This window comes from Dermacentor silvarum, chromosome 5 (assembly GCF_013339745.2).
Source record: "Dermacentor silvarum isolate Dsil-2018 chromosome 5, BIME_Dsil_1.4, whole genome shotgun sequence".
Lineage (NCBI taxonomy): Eukaryota > Metazoa > Arthropoda > Arachnida > Ixodida > Ixodidae > Dermacentor > Dermacentor silvarum.
The window spans coordinates 100,611,109-100,638,737 of NC_051158.1; the positions used below are offsets into that span (position 1 = coordinate 100,611,109).

At 46.4% G+C, this 27,629-nt stretch overlaps 1 long non-coding RNA gene across 1 annotated transcript; it reads left to right on the forward strand.

Moving 5' to 3' along the window:
• The first annotated feature begins 1,334 nt into the window (after window positions 1-1,334).
• LOC119453666 (uncharacterized) lies at window positions 1,335-12,704 on the forward strand. Its single transcript, XR_005192377.2, has 3 exons — window positions 1,335-1,524; window positions 9,048-9,112; window positions 11,006-12,704. It is a non-coding gene; the product is annotated as an uncharacterized LOC119453666 (long non-coding RNA).
• Window positions 12,705-27,629: the final 14,925 nt, after the last annotated feature.

Genomic DNA, 27,629 nt, shown 5'->3' on the forward strand with positions numbered 1-27,629 from the left:
CGTTTTCTGCCGCCTTAGAATCGGCCACACGTATGGCACACACTCTCACCTGTCGACTGGTAAGGAACCTCCTATCGACAGTAAATGTGGCGACCTCAGACTGTACTTCCTGTGTTAATAGAGTACCATGAGTCAGAACCTCAAAGAAAAAAAAAAGTACTTTCCTTTATCGTATGAAGAACACGTTCCCCTCCACCCGGCAGTGTTTCTTTTCATGAAGCCGTTTTTGACAAGTTAGTTTTGACAAGCCGTCTCTTAACGCAGCCTCTCTCTAGAGGGTCCCTGCTGCGATAGCCTTTTTCCAGAGTACGTGCCTCCCAGCCCTTGCGTTCAATAGCCCTATTGAGACACCAGTGCTACCTTAACCTACTCGTTTTGCTACAACACCTCTTCGTAACAAACATTTATGGTCAAAGCACACATCTGTAGTCATTGTCATTATTTTATCACTGACATTTTTGACGCAAGTTTCAGGGACTGATTTATGGCCTCTTTACATCTATGTTACATAAACCATTCGCGGTTCATTTCTGTAGTTTATGAACGGTTCATCGAAAACTCATCAGCCCGTGCACGGTGCTTTTTGGCCATATCTGGCCCTTGCGCCATGAAACCCCATAACTTGTCATCATATATTCGTAGTAATGCAAACATTGTTAGTGTGGCAGACGCTTTTCTTGCTACACATCCAGCCAAGAAAAGTACGAGGGCGCCATTGCGTCCGCGTGTGCCCTTGAGATGGCGGGGATTTGACGAAGCCTCGGGAAAGTGTGAGCGATTTTTTTAGAGCGACTGTATACATTCGCTGCTTCATGGAAATCAGTAATATTCGGCTCCGCTCTTCAAAGTAGCAGTGTCTCACGCGTAGTGCGATTTACTTACCGTGTTCAAAATGTATTGCAGGGGCCCTTTAATGGCGGCCGCCGAAAATGCCTGGTCGCCGACAAAATTATCTTTGCAGGCGAGGTGCAGTTTTTCAAGGCGTTTGCTGAAACACCATGACTATAACGCAATTGACCATTTCAGTTTTTCTCATTGCTCAACATTTTAGCAGGCAGATCCACCCACTTTTGTGTAACGTAGTGCGCATTAAGTTGGGTAAATATTATGATGGTACGAACCCGTCATTTTTTTGTATACCTTATTCTACCAACACGCTCCCTACGGCAGTTTTCAGCGGCAGAAAACTGTGAGTCATAGGAAAATATTCCAGGTGTTATTTTTTTCCGACTTCCTGGTGTCACATCTTTCGGCATTTTGCGTTCAAAATTGCGCATTTCTAAACGCATGAAACTCGGGAATGGGCGTCATGTTTACGAGTAACACGTACCTGCCGCTATATAACGAGCAAACGGTTGCAACCCTGGCCGCCGTCTAGCCAGTTGAAGACAAGCCAGTAAGCCAGTTAGCTGCTTTGAAGTCGATCGGCAAGGGAAAAGACAGTAAACCTCAACCTAGTTGCCCGTTTAGTTTGGTCCCGCAAGCAATCGCCGTGTGTGAGTTCTTCTGAGAGTAGAAAAAAAGGTACGCAACTTCGTTTTTACGTGATATAACATGATTTGCTGGTTATATGTAATGGCTATAGTTACATGTACTGGTTGTTGAAATATCATGGCTGTGCTTTGCTGTATTTCATTCTTTTCACATGTACGTTTCGTTTTCTTAGTCTCTCCTCGCTATGCGCTACTATTCAAGATGATGTATTCTAATGGGAACTTAATATATATAGCGGATTTACCGATGCCAGGATGCTTTTTCCGCTTCTATTTCCTCCAGTGTGGCAGATTCAAGCTGACGGCGGAGCCCTCGCAGTCCATTTACAAATTAGCTACACTGTCCTTAAATTTGATTACTTTGTTAAATGATTGAATGTAGTTGTTGAATTAGGGGCTTTAACTCCCAATGAATTATGGCAAAATTGACAGCAGGGCGCCGCCGTAGGATGTAGAAATTTACGCAATTTTACAATGGCGCCGATTGTTCAGGTGATTGTCAACAAAACTATGCATTTATTCACTTAATGTTCTGGATTCGGGGACACAAACAGCTGGGGAAGCGCTGTTCGCGTTATTCTCGTAAAACAGCTCACTGAGTTGAACTGCGGACGCGCCCAATCGGCAGCCCCGCGTATGTAGCGCTAGCGACGGTACGTCGCAAGGGCCTACGATCTTCGCGAGTTCAAATCCATTGACGTAAAGTAACTGAACAAGGCGCGAAGAATCACATGGGCATTGCTTCCGACGCTGTTCGTGCGCCCAGTTTCAGTATCGAAACTGGAAATACGAAAATCTGTTTCGTCAGTCACATGTCATCCTCCACCAATCTTTCTACACTTCCCGTCGACAAAAGTGACTAGTTGCTAAAGCGCTGACTGACTAGTCAGCGCTGCCAAAATTTCACGAAGAATGGTAAAAGAAAACACAGACAGACAGACAGACAGACAGGACAGACAGACAGACAGACAGACGGACGACGGACGGACGGACGGACGGACCGACCGACCGACCGACCGACCGACCGACCCGACAGACAGACAGACAGAGGGTGAGAGAGTGATGTGGAAACTGATAAGTGGTTTACTTTGCTACCGGCATGCGCCTTAGCGTTCAGCCATGGCGTCACGCCGACTATCCCCTGCCGCAGCTTTACTACTATGTACTACCCATAATTCCTATAGAAACTGAACGGTTGCAGTGCCAAAGCTCACTGTAGTAATTTTAGTAGAAGCTCCATTGCTCAAAGCTCCTTGATCGATGTGACCTTCGCGAACGGCCATTCAAGCCACGCGTTCGTTTCGCCTTCACGTAGTGAGAAAATGTACTGCTTTGCATTTTGTGTAGATGATTTCTCCATAACTTTGGCGTCGAAACAACGTATGTTGTTTCATCGTTGAGGAGCCTAGTCGGGTGTCTCTTGTTGAGAGTTCGTCTCAGTCACACCATTTAGACAGTCAGCTCTAGATGCAGGGCACGAGTGATGGCATACGAGATAACGGTGTTATGAACTTGGGACTGCTTTTGCCGTGTAAGAAATAGCAGGAAATGTAACGGAGAAGCCGTGGCGTGTAACAGCAAAAGGGTTCACTTCAGTCCGCTGGTCTCTTGTCAAGGTTGCCAGAGAGGCAGACTGCGCCGCTAACACGCGTCGGCGACAAGACTAGCAACCTCTCAGAACCGTCTCGAGAGGCTGGCATTCCTTTAGTAGCGAAAAGTGCTTTCGCAGCTCAGTGCGAGTTGGACGCTGGAGTGGAGCAGCCTCCGATGAATACAGAAAATTAGCTCAGTGAAGTCATGCTGACGTGGCAGAACTGCACGATGCCGGACATCCTTCGGAGAATGCATCAATCAGCGCGAATAAGCCTGGCATCGTCCAGGAGCGGGTGTTGATACGTAGGCACGATGTTGGAGTAACCGTTATGTCAGACGAGAGAGCCGATACGCCGTCAGGGAAATAATCTAGATGCACTTCGTGAATCTTGTAGCGCTCAATAGTTCGACATCTGGAGCTGCGCCTAGTCGGCATACGGAAGGTCGTCTAGGCGCTATGTTTTTAATGAAGTGCCGAATCAACATTGTCCCCCTTAGAAGGCGGGAATATGGGCTGCAGACGGTGATGCGGAACAATGCTTGCTCCTGCACGGATGCTGGCGCAGAAGTCGTCTTTGGTGGCTTAGCGTCAATGTGGAATGACGATTCATTGAAAGGAAACAAGCTCGGGAGTAAAGAATACTACATTTCACTGTCTTCAAAGATCGGCTATTTGTACTTTGGGCTTGTAATGTTGCATACATACAGGCGTGCCACCACGGTGAGAAGCTTACAACCTTGGTCGCGAAGATGCGTAAAGAGTTCATCAGCAAGATTGTGTTCGCTGATCCAGTGTTGCCGCGGCTGTTTATTTGTTTCCTTAATTTTTCTTTCTTCTTTGGGGGGGGGGGTGAGGGCGTTTGACCTTCATCATTATTTTTCATGAAGAGGTCGTGAAGCTAGGAGCCTTGTGCATGTCCATCTGAAAGTGCGTCAAAAAAAATGTAGCAGTTTCGCCCGAAAGGCGAAACATCGATTGCAATAGCAAATTATTAGGCAGCTATACGAAACAAGGGTATTAGTTTTATCGGTCGAATAAACTTCTGAACATTCGCCTACTCACTAAAATATCATGCATGGCGTCACGCGCGCACAAGCAAACATGAACACATCTCCCTCGATGACCGCGGACAGTCGTTGCCAAAACGCCGGCGTGAGGAAGTGCTAGCAGTTGCAGCGAACTAACTGCCCTTCGTGCTGCTTCTTGCTTCAACGCGAACTAAGCGGCGAGAACGCAGCGCACACGAAGCTATCAGCATTGTGCGCACTCTCTCCCTAAGTGACGATTGCTTGCACGATAGGGCCCGCGCGGCGGTCGCCTGAATAGAACGTCCACCCCTCCCCCTACCAGTGCCTTCCGCGCGATAGAAGACGGCATGCTTCCTCCCCGCCTTCGTCCCTTGCGCTCGCGACATCGAGCCGCCACCGTCGGCTCACGCTCGCACGCTTTCACTCGTACGTTCAGCATACAGTGCGCGGCCACTATATTACCACACTTGTACTTTATACGGCAAATCACGGCGGCGAAGACGGTGGGAATGCGCCTGGAGTGTCCATATAATTAATATCGCAATAAAACGGTGTTGTAGCTGGAATGTAGGTGCAGAGACGAGCTGCTGTCAAACAGTCCAGAAGCTGGAGGCGACGTGATGAGACGACCTTTGATGGAGCGATCGGTCAGTTGCTGATTAGTGCGTGCCCGAAAGCAGGACGTCGGATGATACTTATACTAAACTGATCTGTTATACGCTTGAGGACTGGCAACTGTGAAAACATCTAGCTCCGTAACCTTGAACGGGTCATGTTTCTGTGATTGAACCTGATGCGACACGCGAACTGCGTTTACATTGACAAGCTCGGAACACTAGACATTTCATGATGTCAGTTGATCTCGAGGCAAGGCAGTATGAACGATCCCATTATTTCCAAAGATCCTGGAAGCTGAACTCCACTCGAACAGAAAAGTCCACAAGTAAACGATCCGAGAGTGTCGTAGACCACAGTGAAATCCCGAAGCACGGCTCTAACAAATTGATGATGATGTCGGCACTAATGCCAATATAACCGTGTAGTCCGTCACGAAGGAGATTGAGAAATTTCGCTGTGCTTGGATTGCCGCATTTACCTTCGAATGAGATTCTGTCCTTGTCGAACTTTTCTCGCAAATATTAATAGTTCAGTGAGTAAATCCATAGCTCCATGACTGCATGCGCCATAAAGGTCAGTGCCTCCGCATAAATTGGAGAGCAGTCTGCACGCTGTTAGACCCAGTCACTAAATCGCCCAGTAAGAATTCGTTACGGATACAAGCGAATAAGAATGCGAAAATGGCGCAGCGTTTCGGCTACCAAAAACGCATCTAATGGTGTGCTTAAAAGAGCTGGAGTCATGTGCCAGTAAATTATGAACCGCTAGAGGCTGGCAAGCGATCGTCTAACAGAAATCGCAAGGCATCTTTGCAATCAGGCCACACAACCAATGGGAGGTGTGTCTTTTTTATATACGTCAGCCACCATGACGACTGAATGGCGTCTGAAGTAAATAAGGGATTTTAGTAGAGGGGCATCCCATCGTCGCCCTGTGGGAAGCACGTCATTCTGTGACAGCTGACATAAATGTAGGACGAGTCGTCAAAAATAATTCGGTGTGATTTGGTCACCGCTACTCGTGGAATCACCGGAGGCATTACTCCTAACGTACGTAATGCGTCCCACTGCATTCTAAAAGTGCCTATGGCATAACCGCTCTACAGCCCATAAAGCACGAATAGTGCAGATACTTCGTGGGTATTTTCGACAGAAAACACGCATATCGCCCGGGGTCTAGGCAGACGCTGGAATGTTATTGTTTAGGGTCATACAGTCGTATTGCCCACAAGCCGAGACTAAAGAAGAAACTAGTTTCTTGACGGCTTCGTGGTCTCGTAGGGCGTGATAACATCCGTGATTTCAACAAACAATACATTAGGGAAACCAGTCGCATACACATCAGCCAAGCATATTGCAAAAGACCGCAAGTAAAATATCAATCAACGTAAAGATCAACATAGAGATCAACGTGAAGGATCAAATCCACAATGTGATGCTTGATGTGTTTCTGCATGATGCTGAAGCTTATGTAGATGGTACCGGGAGCACACTGTTCGGGATGTTCGCCCTATCCTCCGCAACATTACTGTGTGTGATGAATATGTGTCTTCTTCATTTTGGTCATGAAATTCCTGAACTGCATATATAATCTTTTTGCCAGCATTCTTCACCAGAAGCAACTGTTATTGTCTTCCTTGAAACGGCGCAGAACGTCTTAAAAAGACTTTTGAGCTGCTAATGAATCACTGCCCACAGCACGTGCATTGAAAGATTGCCTTGTCAACAAAAAAATGCATATGCAATTTTTTTCATATGAAAGGACAAATTTGCATATGCAAGGACAAGCTTTTCTATGGATATAAACACGCAAACATCAATTACAGGGGCTTCTCCGCGTCTCCAATGATGAGGGCATTTGGTAAATCCTTGGATCACCTGCGATTTATCTGGTTACGTTTCACAAACACTTAGCCCTGTAGCGACCGGGGATCCGTAGACACGGGGAGTTCACGCATCTTGGTGGAGTAAGGATCGCGAGCTTTGGCCTGACATTGAGGACCTTTTAAAACACACGTTTACATATTTACATGATTTACAAGAACACATAGGGATGATGTACATGAATACACTTCGATCCAAGCTGTCGATCCATTCACAAAGCGCCCGTCTCGTCTTTCATCCTTTCCGTCCTCCCGGTCACCTGATCTTGCCCCAGTATCGTTATAAAAGATGGGTGACATGATATTCGGCCAATCCAGAGGTTTGCAGCTCTTTCCTCTGACGAGAGCTTGGCCCAAAACATCCGCACGGCACTGCGCAGGAACGTGGAGATGGTCACACATCACGGACACTGGGTCTACGTTGTCGAAGCAATGACAGCAGAAAAAGTGACAACGAGCTCGTTTAAAAGAATGTCACTTCGCAAGGGGCCCAAACGTGTTTCACGATTTCCAACTTGTTGCCATAAATCGCCTTACTTGGAACTGGCTCTGACGAGAGCATTGGCTCTATTACGATGCGCCTGTTTGTCGCGTTCTCCGTGAGCGACTGGTTCTGCGGTGTCCACGCACGATCACAACAACCTCTGGGTTGTCCTTGTTCTCGTTCGTCGCACAACGAGTGTCTCGAATCGGGCACATTTCTTCTTCTTTCTTTCTGGAGTTTTACGCGCCAGAGCCAGTTCTGATTATGAGGCACGCCGTAGTAGAGGCCTCCGGATAAATGTTGACACCACCTGGGGTTCTTTATCGTGCACTACAACCCAAGCACACGGGCGTTTTTGCATTTCGCCTCCATGGAAATCCGGCCGACGCCGCCGGGATTCGATCCCGCGACCTCCTGCTCAGCAGCGCAACGCCTTAGCTAACTGAGCCACGGAGAGATTTGGTTCCTTCAGGTAACATAGAAGGGTAGCATACGTCAGGCTCCGTATGACGTCTAATGGCCGATAACACCGTCATCGCCCGCCCTACTCTGTATGTGCGACTGAAAGCGTGCGAGGGAGCCGACGATCGCGGCTCAACCTCGCCCGCGCGAAAAGGTGGAAAGCGGGCAGGAAGTTCGCCGTGTTCCGTTGCGGGCGAGGCACCCAACGTTGCGAGGCACCGGGGGGAGGGGAGGCAGCATTCTACTTGGGCTGCAGCTGCGTAGGTGCCGGCTGCGCGCGGTCGCGCGGCCGTATCTTGAGAGCGATCTGCGTTGGCGGCTGAGTCGAGGTGCGTTGGCGGCTCGTAGCTTTGTGCGTGCTATGTGTTCTCGCGCTTAGTTTGCGTTGAAGCGATAGACAACAGTACGAAGGTCATTTCGCTCGCTTCTGCAGCGGCGCTTCCACACGCCGCAAGCGTTTGACAGCGCGCGTCCGCGCTCATCGAGTGTGATGTGTTCATGTTTGCTGTGCGCGCTCACATTATGCTTGTTAGCAAGCGTACGTTTTCAAGTCGATACGTTCGATAAAAGTACTGTCCTTACTTCGTATGGCTCTCTGCTAATTTGCTATCGCAATCGATTCTTCGCCTTTCGGGCGAAACTGCGACTTTTTCTTTACCCGCCGCATTGGCTTAGCGGGTATACGGTGTTGCGCTGTTAAGCATGAGGTTGCGGGCTCAAATCCCGACCGCGGCGCCCGCATTTCGAAGGGGGCGAAATGCAAAAACGCCCGTGTTCCGTGCATTTGGGGCACGTTAAAAATCCCCTGATGACCAAAAAATCCAGATTCCCCTACTACGGCGTGCCTCATAATCAAATCATGGTTGTGGCACGTAAAACCACAGAATTCAATTCAGTTTAGGTTCTTTTTCACTTTCTTTTTCTTCTTTTTCATTCCGGTGCAAATTAGACTTGGTCACCACGTTTACCGATAGTTTTTCTGCGTGAGATAGTAATACCTCAGCGAGTGTCTGACTCTCAGTCTCAGCCGCGTTCCCAGGTTTCCTTTCCAGCACTTGCACGTTTTATGCCGACAACCGGCGCCAGTGGTAATGAATTGACGTTCTTGTACATAGTCTGTAGGGCACATGGTCTGTAAGCTCTATATGGTTTATCTGTTCAGACTTCACTGGCAGATATTGTTTGATGCATGATGCCATGATGTTCTGCACAACGGTGTAGATAGTGACTTGAACGTGGGCTACAAGGATTGAGCAAAGCCATATTTCAGCGCGCAAGGAAAAACGGAGAAGAGCGCAGAAAAAAAAGACTACCTCAACAGCTAGATTGATTAAATTCACCATTTAGCAGCCTACATCTACGCGTTGCTGTCTGTTTCGGCGCGCCTGCCTTTAAGGATTCTTGTCCTGAGAAGTCTACGGCAGTATACAATAGTTCCCCGAAAGTGAGGACTTTTGGATTTATAGAAGCTACCTTTCTTTTGCAGGCCATCGGAAGCCATGCATTATTACCTAAGTATCCGGCTGCTTACTGTGGGCATCATCGCGTTTGGTAAGATACCTTTGGTACCTTATTGCGACCACGTTATCCTTTACTGTGGTAGGCGTTAGAAGTGTAACAACGACGTCGCCGCTGACGTCATCATTCCCTGATAACTTCGTCTATCTCTGTTTATCACAATCTGATAGAGGCATTGACAAAATTGATCGTTGCATATCGCAGTCGTTTTAATCGTTGTGTAAATAGGATTCCAGTTGTATTGTAAGTTGAGGTATTGTACTTACGCTTATTGCGTTTACCTGCGTTTCTGTGCTATTACGTGTTTGTATATTTGGACACTCCTTTATTGTTCCCTGATTTGACTTTGGTTGTGCTATGACTGTTTGCATTCTCCCATTTTTCTATGTTCTTCGTTTGTTTAATTTTTTTTTTTTGCTGTTGTGGCTGTGTGCATAACCGCCGTACCTCGCAACACCTAGACTCCCCCCCTTCGTTCTTTCTACTGTATGTAATGCTAGGTATTTAAATAAATGCGCATCATACTAAGCATCATACGGTGGAACCTGGCGGTCGCATGCACTGATCAATGAGAAAGTGAGAAGTTCATGGCCTAGTAGCATATGCGTTGTTGACTTTAGCAGTAGTGATACTTCGCTATCGAAAAACAGTCGTCGTGCACAATGAAGTCAAGCGAGAGAGATACGATCTGTGATACAACGAAGTCTGGGCTAGTAAAACAGCTGCAGTGCTTGTACGTAGATCGGCAATACTTGATGGTAGGTGTTACATAACATGTTTTTAAAAAATTGTTTCGTCATGATACGTTACACATTTACCGTGCGCCACTTTCAGTTTGTAAGAAGGTATGTTTTGAGATAAATTATGCATTTTTTATGCACACAATTAAGTGTTCCCGCGCTGCCTGGTCACTTAACCAGCACTGTGCGCTTGCAGTGACCAAGAAATTCAGTACGTGATTTTGAAACCGAATAAAATATATTTTATTGCATTAACAGATTTTCTCCAACATGCGTCTGTGGACGAATGATAGCGATTCAACAACAGAAGGAAAAGAGTTGGTTGTTTGCCTTTCATTTCTGTGAATCACCTAAAAAGGACTTTCGCAACAAGAAAGTCTAAACAGTGCCACACCAAAGTCCTTTCTTATTCGCAGAGAACCGATAATAATCTCGTTTAGGAGCACGACATAACTGGGTACACGAACGCAAGCAGCTAACTTCCTTTGCGTACACTAAACACCCAGTTTAGAGCCGTTTAGCGTTTTTCGGATACGTGTGTTTGGCGCCTCGTAATGCATTAAGAGTGATCGAACAGGGAATATCGCTTATGGAAACTACAATGTGACTTGTCTTTTCGTGAGCGGAGGAACTGCTTTAATGAGCAGCGTTTTGGTACGCGTGGGTCCAGCAAGCTTTATCTAAGTACTACAGCTTGTTACTTGTACTCGAATAAAGGTACGCCACAAGTCTCAGCCGTCACACCATACCACTCTCTTCCTTGACATATGCCGCGTTGGCGCGTGCCCGCATTATTTTTTTTTTGGGCAGGCACATACTTAGCCTCATCTTTTTACTCACTTGGTTTTGTATCGATATTGTGTCACGTTAACATTGCAGTTATTATAGAAAAAATTGCAGTACAATATTTACAGCAATATTTGTCGACCTTTCTGTAAAGTACGTAAATGATCCTATGATTATTACCATAGACCATAGCTGCCGTGTTTCAAATATAAAAACATCAAATGCATTTCGCAAACAACGACATGAAGAGGTGTATAGCACGCTTGCTTCAGCGGTGCGCCTAAATTTCGCTTAGCGTATGACACAGTGGATGTTTGTGCTATATTTAATTAGTACTGGATTCTTTCGGCACAAGGTCTATTTGTGCCATATTCTAGCAAAATGCGTGTTTGTTTCGCAGCTGCTGCGGCTCTTGCATACGAGTACCCTGAATCAAACGAGGATGTTGACTTGGGGGCACGAAGTGACGAAGAACGTGAAGGAATCCTTGATGGCGCCAAAAATTTGGTTGTGCGTTTAGCAGACATCGTTAACCGACACGTCGTGGATCCTATAAAGAATTTCTTTGGCGCTGGAACTAACATCAACCAGTAATCGTCGTTATGCCTTCCAGAACAGCATTAGAGTCGAATCTGCTGTGCACAGTCTTACGATATCATCACGACCAGCAAGCCGCAGCACCGGCCCTGTTATGTTTCTTGAAAGAGTTACTTTGGCATTTCATTGTGTTCGAAGCGAACATAGGTAAAACACACATCTGTAACTTTCCCTCTTCGAGTTTCAGCGCATCTTATGTTGCTTACTATAAGACGTGTCCTGTTACTGTTCTTTCATTTCTGGTCAGAGTGTCATTTTTCTGTGCATTTGTATCAAAATAAATGGTAAGGAATAGTGTTGCGCTAGATTCTTACCGAGGCACAAGCTTTTTGTTACTCGAGTGTCGCACTAGAAGACACACACCGCCATGGTGGTAGTGTATGACTCATTATGAATAATTGCGCAATGTTTTTTTTATTACTGACCTCCTAGGGGTGTCTGTAGGCGTTTCGTGCGTTCCGACATCACGGACCCAATCACATTAGGTTTGGGTGCTGCGGTGCAGTTGTGCGCTGCTGGGCCGTCTCTGGAGAAAAAGTCGCGGTTTCGCCCAAAAGGGGAAGCATTGATTTCGATAGCAAAATTAGTTGACAGCTATACGAAATAAGGGTAGTAGTTTTATCGGCCGTATATATTTGCAAACATTGGCTTACTAACTAAGTTAACAAGCATGGTGTCGCGCGCGCACAAGCAAAGAAGAAGACACCTCACTCGTTGACCGCGGAAACTCTCTGTCACAACGCTGGAGTAAGCAGGCGTGGCAGCAGCAGCAATCAGCGAATTGATCTTCGTGCGGCCTCTTCAATGCGAACGAAGCGGCGAAAACAGCGGAAGGGGAACGGAAGGAGAGGCCCTACCCCTTCACCGAGCTAGGAGAAAAGTGTGGAAGAAGTCACGTGGCATTTTTTTCATTTTTTTTCGCTGTAGCAGCCATGTTGTCGTGCCACAATGGCGGCTTTGTTATGGTTGTAGGCGCTTACACGTGTTGCTCCGTAGGTCTCGTACCGTGGCGAAGGCGTCGTGTGGGCAGGTTTGCGCTAGTCTGCGTGTTTTGTTGCGCTGTGTTATCTGGACCCTGCTCACCCGGATGTTGCTGTGGCCAGGTGGTACTGGAGGAACTAAAGCGTGTGAAATGGACGCGCATGCAACGCTGTACGCAATGTACCGCGCCACGGATATGGCCACGGACGAAGGAATATCTGCGGGAAATTTTGCCCTCTTCGGCGGAATCATGTGCCATGGTAGACCGAAACCGCTGTGTTTCAGAATCTGTACAATGAACGACTTGCAGGCCAGGGACAGTCGTGGAGTATTCCTGCTTTTGACAGCGGATGGTGCGATTGCGGCTAGTAGAACGTTATACAAGAATTTCGTGTTTAGTAACAACTTGCTTTTGTGCATATTAAAAAAAAACATGTTGCACAACTGTTTGTTTCTCGCAGTACTCGCGACAGCACGAACTCGTTTGACTGGAGCGCGTTCGAGGGACACACACCTGCACAGGTGTATACATCAGTGCACAAGCTGGTAGAGTTTTTTCGCAAAATATATGCTTCATTTTGCTGCCCCTCGACATCGGCATTTTCACAAGCTACACGCCTGCTTACTCATCTGTAGTATGTCACGAACTAGATTGGCACGTCGACGTATACAGTGGCGCTCAAAGCCCTGCATTCATGCATCGGCTCACCATACATGGAAACACATGGGTCAAATAATTTTTTAACTAAATAAAACGAGTACTGTACAAAACCATCTGAAAGGCATGCATGGTATGTACAAGTGGAAGTGAAATTGCAAGAAATGAAAAATTGACGCAAGCAATTTGCATAATAAGTTTATTAAGCAGGCCCTCCAAATTGCATCTCTGTGTCTAATACGATTTGCGCGTACAGAAAAAATATGTTAATTCAGTCACCTTTACCATTAACTTTTTTGACTGGCCTCTGTAATAGTTTGCACACCTTGTGTCTTAAGTCCAGAAAAGGTTTGTTCATCTTCAAGCCTTGTGCAGGGGGGTTAAAGATTACTATTTAAATACAACAACATAGCAAACGCAAATCGCCGAATCAACAAGTTCAATGTAAGAGTTCTGTGCTATATAAATGGGACTACTCTCATAAGGAGTATACGCGAGTATATATAAGGAGTGTATAGGTATGAATCAAGAGAATGGCATGGCAGTTCTGTTCATATAACAAATTCAGTATAACATTTAAAGCATGAAGTAAATATATTGTGCATTAAAACATCATTAGTGACAGAATCCTGTCTTTTCATCCAGTTTTATTTGCCTTTTTCTTATTATTCTTGCACGTCAATTAAGAACTGTTGATTTTCCTGCGCTTCAATTTCTTTTGACTTCCTGTGGTTTTTAACTAGCAAACACTGAGCCCCTTTGTCCCCCTTATCCTTTAACTATGGTTCAGGGATAAAAAAAGAATATTTTAATCTGTTGGTGTCACACGGCAAAGTCGCCTAAAATGATGTGACCATGTTGGACAATGCCTAATGGCACCAATGTGTGTTTCGTTTATTTCCTATGTTGAGGTGGAGCACTTAAACATTTTCTCTCGGAATGTCATCTGGCTTTTCTAGATTTACATATTCCACTGGTGAACTGCTGTTCAACTGCTGGTCAGAGGTGCCGGTTTCAATCAAACGTATGTCATCTCTAGCTTTATTAGGCTATTTCTGCCGTGCGGAGAAGTGAAACGAAGGCACAGGTACACAACACGTATCGCGCAATACGTGCGAACAAAGCAAGCAGTTAAACGTTTCACTGTGCCGAACATGTCTTGAATAATTTATGTATGACAATATATATATATATATTATTGAACATTTCTAGGACTAGTAAAAGGAAAGGGAACCGCAGAGAAGAAATGCAATTGTCCCCTGTTTTCCAACTACCGCAGCTTTTTGTACCATCTACTGCGGATTGATACATCTTCATCGGAGACAGGGTAGCTCGCAGTTACGGAACAGGACAGGAATCAGCTGGGTAAGCTGTGTAGTAGTTGGCCGGGGTGATATTGCTGTAAATGCTCCAACAGGTCTCTTTCTGGGCTTGTGTGGCATTTCGGTTATACCAAAGGAGCTCTCCTGTTGCACGGAAAAGACACAATTGAGCACACCAACAGATTAAATCACGCGTAAGAGTAAAATGCGGCTCATAGTAACGCGCAGAAATTAAAATCAGCATGCTCTTCAGCTGCAAAAAAAAAAAAAAAACGCGCTTAGCTGAGATTAGACGTTCCTGAATTTTACGCGACGGCATTTTTCGAGTTGGATTTGGAATGCGTATTACCTGAATGTAATAACGCAAAAAAAAAGAGGCTTGGCTTTACCTTGCTTAATCAACAGTTGGGATAAAACATTTGAGATTCGCGTTAAAACTGTGGCACTTGAAAAGTTCCGTTTTTTTACCCCACGCTCGCAGGTTAGATATGACTTGATTGCTCGAGTAAAAAAAAAAAAAAAAAAAAAAAAAAAAAACATTCCGCAGAGTCCTAGGCAAGTGTTTCTCAAGGTTAGTACAGACAGAATGAACGTGTGGGCGCATCCACAGGTTCTCGAAGCATGCTTGAACCGTGTGCGCTCGAAAAGCGAATGCCTGTACCACCCAACGGAGCAACCCGGATCTGAAGCAAAAAAAAAAAAAATCCTACTAAGCTCTCTGCCGTCAGTCGTCCTCGCACTCATTTTCTCCATGCTGGCGCAACCCCCTAAGGCTCTGTTTAGCCCTGTGTCGTGACGTGACGTTTTTGTTTTCAGAAGTCGCGCATAGTGTTTTGCAGCCAATGGTGTTTTCTGAAGAGCCCCTAGGTAATACAAGGCCTGGGCGCCCTGCCCGTGACGTCATCTGGGACCACCGATGTCTTCATAGAGATGGTTTGAAAAACATTATCGCACGAAACATCATTCGCGTCCGTCGCTGAGATATCTCGGTTGTACACCTGCACCCGCGACTCAAAGCGCGCGAGCGCTCTGTTAGGACACTGGTTATCAAGCACGTAGCCGTCGCAGACCCCGAGATCTGGTCACAAATCGTTCAGGTGCCCCAGTGCGCATGTTTTCTTTTGTTTGTGTTTCTCAAGCTCGTGAATTTGACGTCTTTTTTCAATCTTTGAACAAACAAAACAATTGATTGCCTTTCTTGCCCTGACCACCCAACCAGTTGCTGACCACCCAGTTATGTCAGTATCAAAAAACATAGCGTTTGACCATATTGGCCATTCTGTAGCATGTCAGTCTATCAGCCAGGGTAACATCTCTGGGGTATCATTAAGGCTTGCATTCCTCTGTTTCTCTCTCGGCCTCGTGTGGCAGCAAGGCACACCGTTTTCTTAACGCTTACTTCCGTAACTCATTTTCCCTTTTTCCCCTTTCTCCGTTTTATATGTGCGGCACACATATAATACGTTTAGTTTGTTGTGCCTAGGGACGCCCTATTGGCGTTCAAAGTAATAAAATGAGCTCGTGGGGCGTGTTAGCTCACGTTCCCTTTCCTTGCTAAGTCGTCGACTAAGCACCATGTTCTGAGTAATTAAAAGCAGGGACGGCTTCGCAAAGGCGGCGTGAAACCATGCGGCCGCAGGAGTATCGCGTAGACTTGCCAGGTACATGCGGCTCAAGAAAACCTGTACACTCAGCAGTGTTCACTAACCTTGATTAATTGGGCTCTATACTGGATACGCTCGGGACTAACGAGAATGGGCGTCCATTTTTCTGCGTTGTCAGCAGTACGGAACTTTGATAAGCCTTTTGCTTTTGCGTGCATTTAGATATACGCCTTTATGTGCTGTGGCCCACCCTAAAAGCTTAAAAAAAAGAAAATATATATCATGTTCCCTTCAGCGACCACTGTGGTGAATCCGCATTTCATAAACTTCTCCGCTTGTGTTGTTGCCTAAAAGAACGGATGTGAACTTCACATTTTTTTCAAACAATTTTTGCTATTGCCACGCTTCCACTTTGTATAGAGCGTTTAAGGATGACGCCACTCGAGCCTTTAATTTACCACAGCAGAGTGCGTCGCGCGCTGCACTTACCATCATGACCTGCACCAACCCCAAGTATGTCGGAAGAAGCATACTCGCTATACGTACAGTATACCACTTCTTCAATGCTGGCGTTGTCTGCAATTGAATGACAGGCATGAGAAAATGCGAGCGCGCATAACAGAAGGCCCCGACTGTACATATTTTGAAGCACGACTCCAAAATACTAGGCGGCAATGTGTGGGACTTATCGAGGACCTGAACATTTTTCGTGTTATCGACGATGCTCAATGACTAATATACTGTAAGCTTTTTAGCTTGCCTAATATTCGGTGCCAAGAGTACAACGTGATAATTCTGCACCGTTAGGCGATACGGAGCGAAGAAAGTCGCTTGCGGTGTTTTTATAGCTTAGTGACAGATTTGCTCTGAATTCCCAAATATGCCCTTTTATTGAAAACTATGAGTAGTAACCTGCGGGAAACTGGCCGCCGTTTCTATCAAAATTTGCTCTATAGAACTTGGTTTCACGCCGTGTCCTAACTTTGTTCTTGTGATGCCACGATGTTGCACATTTTTTTCTGTTTTTTCATGCGGCAAGTTTACGCAGGGTAAATTCTTCAGCATTTAGTAAGGAGGATAAAGTCTCATGAAAGGGAAAGAAGTTATCATTCGTTAGAGAGCGGCACGAAATTACAACGAAAGCCTAGAAGAGTTTCCTTTGTATCTTCGTGATACTGACGGATGGATGGCAATTCTTCCTATTCATTTTTAAGCACATTTGCGTTGCTACGAAAAAAGTTCCTACGCTCTAGCGATAATGATCAGTGTCTACTCACATTGAGGAAAGTAAACAGTCAGCGAATCAAAGCCAGGAATGCTTCCCACTATCAGGATCGCAGTCTCGTTGGTGCTGAAATAAAAAGAAAATGATCAAATTGCGAAACCGTTGCACGTGTGAGTATGAATACTAAATATTTTACGTATATCCGTCAGGGGAAAAAAAACTTCCTTCTTTGGTGCAGAAGAGCATCGACGCTATTGTTGAAAAAAAAATATGCTCCAGAAAACACCACAATTGTTAATTATCCTTAGAAGTTAGTTGCTATAAATGTTTAAAAGAAAGTACACGGACTCTTAGAGGAAACGACTGTAATACTCATTGCTGGCTAGCGGCCATGTCACGCGGTTTCCTTTAATTAAGAAAGGTATGCAGCATACAAGTTGGTCAGACTTGGCAGGGAGGTGCATGGAAAAGGATAGTGCTAATGCGTCCCGTGCTGTTGCGAAATAAGCCAAATGCCGTTCTTGAGCGAAACAGCTAACGCGTTCCCATCTGGTGTTAGCCTGTTCTCGAAACCTTGGGCAAACGGCATAGTTTGCGGTGGCATTAGGTAAGACCTCGGGCTCTTTCTGTTGTGTCTGTCCGTCTGTGCTTTGCGTTACACCACTCATCGTGCCATCAGTCATCTCCTCAACTTCACTCTGACGATATGGCGAAGAAAATAAAATGTTTACCCGACATTTCCACTGGGTATTGAATTCATGCGAACATGGAAGCCGGACGTACGCGCAAGTCAGTGAGCCTATGCGCGACTTTCTAGCTGTAACGATTGCTGCGGGATTCATTGTACCACGCAGACTCTGAGAGCGGCAGTGCCTGCGCCTACATTTCAGAGGCCACGGTAGGTGATACAGAAGAGGAGGAATATGACGCTGTGTGCAACACCAGGAAGTTGATTTTGGAAAGGACTCAACCTCAACAAGTTGATCTTGAGAATATGGCGCTGTCCACCGTGAGAGCACCCTGCTGTCGCAAGATGACTTCACTGCTGGCGGACCTCTCACTTCGAGGCTCTAAAACTGCATGACTGGCGCTTGCGCATTTTGACCGGTTGTCCTGCAACATACGCCTTCACATCGCAAGTGTACATATTTTACCGTAATATGCCACGGTTATCCGCACTCTTTCATTTTCCTCTAGGTCAGACAGGCCAGACACAAAACCCTTCCAGGCCAGACACAAAACCCTTCCGGACAATGTCACTGCTTTTTGCATGTTTAAAAAGCGGCAGTTTCAGCCGAAAGGCCAAGCATCGATTGCGATAGCAAATTACTAGAGAGCTATGCGAAGCAAGGATAGTAGGTTAATAGGCCGTATAAAGTTGTAAACATTCGCTTACTAACTAAATAGACACGCGTGGTGTCACCATGCACAGGTAAACATGAACACATCTCATTGGATGACCCGGAAACTCGTTGTGAGAACGCCGGAGTGACAAAGCGCGCCAGCAGCAGCGGGCATTGTGACCTTCGCGCTGTCTCTCGTATCGCTTCAACGCGAACTACACATTGAAAGCACAACGCATACGAAGCTACCGGCACTCGGCGCATGCACTTCACCCACATCGCAGATCGCTTTCAAGATAGGGCGCCCGCGCGGCCCTATACTGTGAACAGCAGCCGACGGAGCGGAATGCACCCTCTCCTCCGTCGCTTCGCACCCGCGCCTCGCGCACGAAAGACGACCTCGCGCTTCCGGCCTGCCTTCCTCCCTTGCATGCACTACATTCAGACGCGATTGCCGGCTCACCCTCGTACGCTTTCACTCGCACACACAGCGCACGGCGCACGACCACGGTCATATCGCCGTTGGACTTTATACTGAACATCACGACGACGGCAGAACTGCGCTTGGAGTGTCCATATAATTGCTCTCACAATAAAACTTTAGCCTCTACATCACTGGCGGAACAGCACAAGTACGCTCATTTACCTGCAATGGCAGCTCGAAACTGGGTTTTCTGTATCCGTGCTTACCGTGAGGCTGTCATGCTGCCGTCATTCCCTAGTCGCCAGCGTTCTTGTGTCATCAGGCCGCTTTCCTAATCATAAATTTAATTGCCGCCTTACGACGAATAAACGATAAAAATTTGCCGCAGAGGCATCAGTTCGATCTTTAGTGCATTGGTGGGCAATCCGTAGTGGGTAGCCGGCAACACTCTAGCGCTTAGAAATAAGTGCGCAGTTTTATGTGACAAAACTAATCTTAAGGGCGGTGGCATCTGTACATGTATTTTGTTAGCCACAAAAGTGAATACGGCAATGGAAGGTGGCGATGGTGTGTTTATTGCGACGAAGAAATTACCGCTATAAGAGGTGACGGTGCCGGTAATAAAAGTTCTAGTTTGTCGGACTTGGTGAAACCTGGTTATTTTTGTTTTGTCCTAGAGGATTTTAATGAAACATTTCTAAGCTCCTATATTCTGAGGAGATGTTTGCTTAAGAGAGGAAGACGTTATACAGGCCCCCGCTCTGCATGCAATGGGACCGAACTGTTGTCTTTCCCAAGAAATGCGTAGTCGGCAGTACGTCCGGTTTCATCCAGAGACTGTGGGATCATGACCACGCACGAGGACTCGGCAGGCTGCGATGTGGTGATATCGAAGTACTTCGATTGGGACTACGAATAACCCTAGGAAAAGTTTTAAAAATGCAGAAGAGAATCAACACATGAAAAAAAAAAAAAACACTCCAAGACTGGCACACTTGACCTCTTTCAGAATGATTGGCGACCGGACGATAATAATGTAAATATTCTTGATTAAGAACACGCTAAAAGGAACACGCCCTCCAGCTGCATGATAATACATATTTGGCCAACTATTTCTGGGTTATTGCGATTATTTGATTTCATGCATGCACGCTTGCGGATGTAGATTCACACATTAATTATGCTGTATCATGTGAGGACGCTGGAAAAAGGTGATTTAGCTTTCGTATTGTGTTAGGAACAGGGGAAGCTATAAAGTCTATAAACCGAAACGGTCCAAAGGCCAGTATATACGATGAAACAATCTGAGTTGACGTGATTTAGGTAAATCGCGCCACTGTAATATAACGAAGCTTGAATGTAAAGAAATTGATGAATTGACGTCAGTACGTCAGTTAATGTTTTGTTAAACCCAGTGAAAGTAGGCTCTGTTCCCGGATATCTAGAGTATATTGCAATAGGATACACAATTGGGCGAGTTGGTTCCCCCTTATTATGACGGCCGCGCAAAAGGGAGGGTGACAGGGAGACAATTCGTTCCTTTGTACTTACTTTCTCTGTGTCGCCGTCACTTCAGCGCTGCCGCTATAATAAAAGGTACATTTACGGCGTCTATTGACGAAAGGAGCCCCTTCGCAATTACGTCAGTGACTCATCGTGCGCTAAGGCAGCTGCACAAACCACGTCGGCGCTCTGTTGCCTGTACATTCCTGTACCATGAATCGCACGAAGTTCAGCTTTCTGTCATGTCGACGCGACAGCGAGACCCGAACTTTACAAGTACTGTAAATAATTCCTATGAGTGTAGTGCACTTTTTAAGCGAATCGCTGACACCCACCTGATAGGCATCGCAGTTCTGGTTATTAGTGCCACAGTACGAGCCGCTGGCAGCGCCTTTCGTAGCAGCAAGCGCGAGCGTCATCGCCAGAAACAGCATCCTGTAGCAAGTGTATGCTCTCGTTTAGGAGGCCGTCGGTTTACAAGCGGTGGCGAACTTACACGAGCTCACCGTAACAGAAGTGAAGAGCTTCGGAGCACTGTTGCTTATCCTTAACAGCAGTGAACTGATGCTTAACAGCGCGAATAGAGCAAGGACACGAAAGGAAAAATACCACAGAGAAGCGCTGACTGCCAAATGTAAGTTTGTTTGAAGTTCACTGGCCATTTTTTGTGCCTTTTCCAGCACAGGCATGCGCACACCGGTCACATATACATCAATAAAATCATAATATTAAATGCGAAGCATTTCTTGGCTAAGATTTGCTACTTTTACAGTATCTATCTATCTATCTATCTATCTATCTATCTATCTATCTATCTATCTATCTATCTATCTATCTATCTATCTATCTAGCCGCCTAGGTCTTTGTGCTCTCATGGTCGTTTCGTTAAATTGGTATGTACCAAAATTGGCATACTATGGCAAGAGTACATGATGAACATAAATGATAGGTCATGACTTGAATGTCATGAAATGCGTGCCAAGTAGGTCATGACAATGACCCAGCGAGAAAGATTAACGCCAAAACCACTGAAATGGGTTCGCACGTGGGCACTAAGTGAAGGAAACACTAAAGGATGATGGTAGAAATCGTAGTCCTGAGTATGACTCAGGCAAAAATGACAATGACTCATTGAAAAAAGATGACACTTAAAAGCCACTGAAATGGGTTCTGACGCGGGTACTAAGTGAAGGAAATACTAACAGGATAATGGTACAAGTCATAGTCATGACCGTGGCTGAGCAAAAATGACAATGACTCAGCGAAAATAAGCGAATGGCTGTCTAGAAGCGTTCGCTTGTTCGCTAACTTTGATAACCATCGTTGGTGGCTTCTGCGAATATATTTTTTTTATTATATTTTTGATATTATAGGGAAAATGCAGGTCTCTGCATGTAGAAAGCTCGTGTACAGTAAGGCAAAAAATGCCCGCGTTAGCTCAAAATGCGTGCGGCGTTGGTGACTGTTGCTGGAGCCTCTGATATAAAAGTTGTCGCAGTTTCACCTGAAAGGTGAAGCATCAATTGCGATAGCAAATTTGTAGAGAGATATACGGAGTAATGATATTAGCTTTATCAGCTGTATAAACTTGGACATGCAGCAGCACCGGCAACGCGCCGAACTGTTGTCGACGCCGTCGGCATTTTGCCCGCGTTCGCTCAAAATGCGTGCGGCGTTGGTGACTGTTGCCGGAGCCTCTGATATAAATAGGCACTTGGTGCCGCAGCTAAACGTCGCCTCCCTTCCCTCCCCCTTCCCCCCCTCCCCCACGGCCTCTCGCGCATCGGAAGAAGGCGCGTTTGCTCTACATATATGGTGATTGTAAAGGAGGAAAGAGACGCCTACTTCTGCAGCCCTTAAGGAAGCACGGCGCAGAACGCGCGTTTGTTCTCCGCCGTGCGTTCACTCCCCGTGAAAGAGCGCGTCCCTCTTGCCGCGTATCTGCGTGCTTCGCTGCAAATGTCGTCGAAAGACGATAGTCTTCTACCGGCCGTACTACATGAGTGCTGGTCGGTTCCGCGGCCACCCATGATGCTGTTCTCGTACCATTTCCGTCCTGGCATGAAGGTTTGTTTGAACAGATTTCATTTTACCGCATTATTTCATCAAGCGGCCATTTATGTTTTGCCCTGCCTCAGACAGCGCTTCCTTTATGTTGAATCGGCCGCATCTGGCTGGCATTGATAAAATTGAGGAGGCGCTGCGTGAGACATGGACGCCATCTGGCAGTACATCGGGAAACATGAGCTTGTGCAGAGGGTTTCCTTCGTCCATGCCAGAGGGCGCTCGTCGGCGCGCAGTCGGGGAACGTCGTTCGTCGGCGCCCATAGCATGGCATTTTCAGCGCAGCTTAAGAAACTAGGGTCTTTAGAGTTACGTATCTATGTATTTTCTATTAAAGGAACACACCTCCTAATACTTACCTAGTGATGTTGCGCCTCAGATATGCGTAATATTTACTTTGTGATCGATAACGTTCACAAATATGAACAGGCGTACCAGTTTAAGTAGTGTGGGCGGTAAGCAAGTGGTCCAACTTTGGCCGGGTGGCTAAATCGGGTGACAGACCGACAAACAGACAGACAGACAGACAGACAGACCAAAATTTCAGCGTTTAAGTTCCCCAAGAAAGACTATCGTCTTTAAAAGATTAACACTCAAAAACCAATAGAATGGGTTCGGATGTGGTATACTAAGTGTACGAAAAGGCTAAAGGTTGATGGTCGAAGTCATAGTCATGAGTATGACTAAGGCTTTCACGTTAAGGTCTCTTAGGTGTATAGCTAAAGGGACTCCTGAGGACTTGTGACATGAATGTCATGACATGCGTGTGATGGTGCTCTCATGGTCGTTTCGTTAGTTTAGTAGGCTCCCCGCACACTGCTTCGCATAACATCGATTCCCACAGGGCGTGGGATCTGCCGGCTTTTTTCATGCAAAAAAAGTTTTCTTTTTCCGACAAAGCAAGACACATTTATCTCCTTCCTTTCGAATATGATATGCATTTATTATTTCCCTTTGCCTCTTACGTTTTCCATTCCCGATGAACTTAGTGCTTCGGAACATGGTAGTCCATGCGCACTTGTTACAAAAAAGATTATGTGGTTTTACGTGCCAAAACCACGATATGATTATGAGGCACGCCGTAGTGGGGGACTCCAGAAAATTTTGACCACCTGTCGTTGTTTAACGTACACCTAAATCTAAGTACACGGGTGTTTTCGCATCTCGCTCCCACCGAAATGCGGCTGCCGTGGCCGGGATTCGATCCCGCGACCTCGTGCTTAGCAGCTAAACTCCATAGCCACTAAGCACCCACGGCGGGTGCACTTGTTACAATGTGCCGCTAAATTATTTGCATATCCATTCTTTACGTAACTGCTGTGCTGACGAGCTCTGTCACTGAAAGAGTGTCCGGTTTGTCCAATATATGTTTTACCACAGCTCAGCGGTATCTGATAGATAACGTTGCGCGTGTAGTCAGTGAAAGTAGTTTTTATGATTGGTGGTGCCCAGGGGCCTTTCAAGCGTTTTCATCAGATTAAATACCGGGGGAAGCTAGCACGGGTACTGAAAATTAAATTAACACTATGCCTATTGGAAACATTCTTTAGGTTGTGCGACAACTTGTGCAAGTACGGCACCGCGTGCACTGGTATCCTGTTTTTATCCTTTGTGTGCTGGGTCGCGTGCTGGTTTGTGTGCGTTTTATTGCGCCGTGTGCTTCTGGGTTGTTTCTATACACAGGACTTATACAGCGTGCGAAAACACCGGAAAGCTACCACGTGCGCCACTACTTTCCGAAAGACACGCATAAGGTATAGCAGACCTTGAATAATGATAACACGCAGCGTCGAAAAAGAAACAATAAAAAAACGACAAAGCACGAGTTTGCAGTAAGCCTAATATTTATGGAGTTGTTTTCAAAACGCATTCATTTCCTCCCACGTGTTCTTTTTCAGTCCTAAATTCAAACATAACCCCACTATACAACGTTGGCAACTGCGCCATTTGCACACCGGGGCAAAATAACATGCGCTTACTGCTTTGTCCTACCTCGTGGACTGAAGGGAAGGCAATGGAGCGCAGAACACACAGACGCAGCTGCACACGACAGTGCGCTCTTCAGTTGCGTCTCTGTGCGTGTTTTTGAAGCTCTGACGTTTAGAAATACAAAGACAACACGTCCAAGCATCCATTTCAGAGAGGAAGTACGAAACCACACAGCACTGGAGACACACTGATATTGCATTCCACAAACACTTTATTTTTCGAGCGCAGGCACCGGGTACTGAAGCTGGAATTTTGCCTCTGGAAATACGCGTGTATACTACGCGCATATCTCCATTCGTATATACACACTTTGAAGCAAATTCTACAAGGGTCAAGAAGGAAGCATAATTAGTAACTCAAGTGAACAGACATGATTGTAATGTAAAAGTGAATGATAGAGGAAAAGAAAACTCTTGCTGTATATCGCAGTGGCACAAAAAATGAGTTATGCGTACCGATGCACACTCGCTATACACGGTGTCCCAACTGACTGAAAAAAAGTATACACTGAGGTACAAGCGTAGGACAAACTGTGTTGCGTCAGCAGTCGCCGTGAGGTAAAGTGCGCCAATTTCTTTTTCTCTTGTCCGGGATGAAGCGCTTAGAAGCTCACCAAAATGCAGTAATATCACTGCCAACCTCCCAGGACCAGTGGTATGTTGTGGGCTTTGCTCCACGTTAGGGAAAGTCGGAGGGATATTCTGTGGGGCGGTGTAAGGGAAGTTTAAGAATACAGGGACATCAGTCAATTGAAGTTGTCTCCGCGCGACGGCATCTTCTCGGTTAAGGGAGTGGTGTGATGCGTGAAAGTGTCTCCTGTTATGTCTGTAGTGTTGTAGCGTTTGAAATCAAGCATCAGCGATTACATTGCAAGAAGAATGATTCCGTAACAGGCTATTCGTGAAGATACATACTCTCAATAGGAGGCCAATATCACTAAATAAAATCCTGGGCGCATGGTCATCAGAACACTTGTGACGCAGTGCAGCGCGAGCATTAGAACAATTTCTTCAAGAATCGGGAATATGTAGGCTAAAGGTTACAAAATTATAATGTTGTGGGTTTATCAGGACATTGGCTTGTCGAAGTGATAACCCTTTTTTTAGCATTTTCACAGGTACGTGTTTCACGCATTCACTCATGTTCTCACACAAAGGGTACACAAATAGCGTGGAGAATCGGGCAGCAGGACAAAGGGATGGTGATTCGCGCCCACCACCATTGACCACGGCGGGCCTACTTACAATATGGGGCATGAACGATTTCAAAAATATATCGTAGGAATTCCCTTAGCTATTTCCTAAGTTAAACGCGTAAGCTTTATAATGCGTGAATAAATGTCATACGCATTACTTTGGTGTCGTTGTCTAGAGGACAGTAGCCATGACACCGGCATACGTAGGTCGCGTGCGCCGATGCGGCCATTGTTGCGCACACATGACGCGATCGGTGCTAAATTAAGCCTCCCGCGCGGCGTTCAGACAGGCGTAGCTCGGCTGTATATTTGTCGATTCGACCACGAGTGGTCGCCTTCGAGAGAGCTGTATATGCTATTGGCACTGGGGGTCCGTTGTGCGTCGCCACTGGCGCGCTTGTGAACAGCGCCACTGTGGCGAAGTTTCCAAACATTGTGGGACGCGTAGCAGACGACAGGACAATCATGCCATTGCTCGTACTCCTCCGTTGCAGCTTTCAGGGCCTCGTTAACTGGAAAACGCTTTATTGCAATAGCAATTATATGGACACTCCAAGCGCATTTCTGCCGTCGCCGTCATCGTTGCCGTGAGGTTCCGTATGAAGTCCAACGGCCATAAAATCGTCGCCGCGCGCCGTATGCTTTTTGTGAGGGACGCGCGCTATCATGGAGAGCGAACGCGCGGCGGAGCGCAAATGCGACGTGTTCCGTCGTGCGAAAGGCCGTGGGGGAATGGGAGGGAGGTTGGGGAGGCGACGTTTAGCTGCGGCACCGTATCTTGCGACCGGGCGCAAGGGGAACTGGCGACTCAATCTCGCACGCGGAAGGAGAAAAGCGGAAAGGCAGCGCGGGAGGGAGGGCGTGCGGCTTCTACACTGCAAACTGCGTACTTGTACATTGCGCGGCTGAGGGCTGTCGCGCGCACCGTATCTTGAAAGCGATCTCCACACGGATCTTACCTTTGTATGCGCTGTGCTTTCGCCGCTGAGTTTCCGTTGAAGCGATAGACCGCACGAACCTTCGGTGGCAGCTGCGGCGCGCTTGCTCACGCCAGCGTTTTGACAGTGGTTGTCTGCGGTCATCAAGTGTGATCTCTCCATGCTGGCTTGTGCGCGCTGACACCGCGCTTGTAAATTCAGTTAGCGAACGTGTTCAAGTTTATGCAGCCAATAAATACTGTCCTTTCTCCGTATAGCTCTCTACTAGTAAATTTTCTATCGCAATTGATGCTCTGCCTTTCGGGCAAAACTGCGACTTTTTTTAGGATCGCTAACTTAGGAAAGGGCTGACATTTATATGAGGCAGGGCATGGCTACGATGTTTGTGAGGGGCAGGAAGGACACACCGTCAATGTTTCTGGCAAGTGTGTTCCAAAAACGAAGCTCCCTGCGCCAAGCTACGATGTTGCCCTGGAAATAAGTATCAATCCCCACATTTGTACGTTTATATACACTTGAGGACTTTTTGCGTATATGTGAAAATATTCTTTCAGCCAGACAAAGCAAGGAGAATCAAATCTGCAGAATGTTCGTGCAAAGCCATGGTCGAGGGCCGCTGCTGTGGCGTTTGTAATTCTTGAAGTACGAAGAGTCGTGCACAAGAAAAAACCAGAGCTGGGGAGCGCTAAGAAGACAGGCTTATCCGAAAGGGAAAAAGCTATCTACACTCGATGACGGTATGGTGGGCAATACTGCATTTGAACGTGCTTACGGTGACTGTTGCCCAATTTTAACTAAGTGCTAAGCTTTATTTTTAGCAAAGTGTGTCAAGATGCGTCAGGCATTTCATGAGTCAGACATTTACTAAATGTGCGTGTAAGGGATCATAAAATTTTTTATCGTGGTGCGTGAAATCAAGGAGGTCAATAATTTCCGCAAAGCTACATTGAAAAAGCCATAGCTTGACATTCGCAATAAATTTGTAACAGTCCACCGGAATGCTGCGCTGCATCAATCCACGAACTCGCTTGTGTGGTCACTAGGTTATTAAAATAAAAGAACGAGGACCTGCCATTTTTAGTGTGGTAAGTATCAGTAAGCGCGAGCGAAGGTGGTGTCGCAAACTGTGTAGTTCATTGGCATTACACAAAGGGTGCATACAGCGCCGGTGCATACAGCAC